Source organism: Penaeus monodon, chromosome 19 (assembly GCF_015228065.2).
Source record: "Penaeus monodon isolate SGIC_2016 chromosome 19, NSTDA_Pmon_1, whole genome shotgun sequence".
NCBI classification, from domain to species: Eukaryota; Metazoa; Arthropoda; class Malacostraca; order Decapoda; family Penaeidae; genus Penaeus; species Penaeus monodon.
The window spans coordinates 41,213,030-41,213,807 of NC_051404.1; positions in this window are offsets into that span (position 1 = coordinate 41,213,030).

Consider the following 778-nt stretch of genomic DNA (forward strand, 5'->3'; position numbering starts at 1 on the left):
TTTGTAGTGTCTCGCTGCATTGTTTTATCGTCCGATATGTTGCAAAGTGTCTGCAGTTGCAATCGGTGTCCCATTTTCATTATATTTTGAGTGCTTGTGTGCATTGAGTTTTTTTTTAGTTGTTATTTGACAATAGAAACATTTCTGTTTAAACTATTTCTTTATTTGGGTGCATATTTTGCATTGCATGATTTGAATTACTGAAAACGTGTCATGATCTTTTGCACTGCAATGATAAATATTGTACGAGAATTTTGTCACTTCTTGTCAATCTGTGCTTGGATGTGTTCTGCTGTGGCATTTTGAGATCGCTCCAGATTCTGATCTTATAAGTAGATCAAATAGAGATATAAAGCGATAAAATGGCGGAACTGCTAATCATACGCCAACTAACAGAATATATAATGAAACGATAAAGTGATTGAAAAGAAAAACACAATGAAACAGAAACCCGTCAGTGCAGCAGCAGCGCCAGCGTACAGCCAATCAGGAAAATAACATGGTACTCAATATAACAAGCTCTAACTTCACGGCGAGCAGCTTCTCTTCTCCCAAACACCCTCAACATAACAAAGGACAGGCTAGAGCATCGCGACAACACAGCACGGATTGATGGAACCTGGCAACACAACACGGCAGGATAAAGCCTGGCAGCGGCCTGGCCATCAGCCAACAGAGCTTCGATCCGGGAGCAGCGGCGGTCGCAGGACAGCGCGGCCGGGAGTGAACTGTGAAACTATTCGAGGTCAAATCTTTCTTGATCACCAGTGCGGAGTGT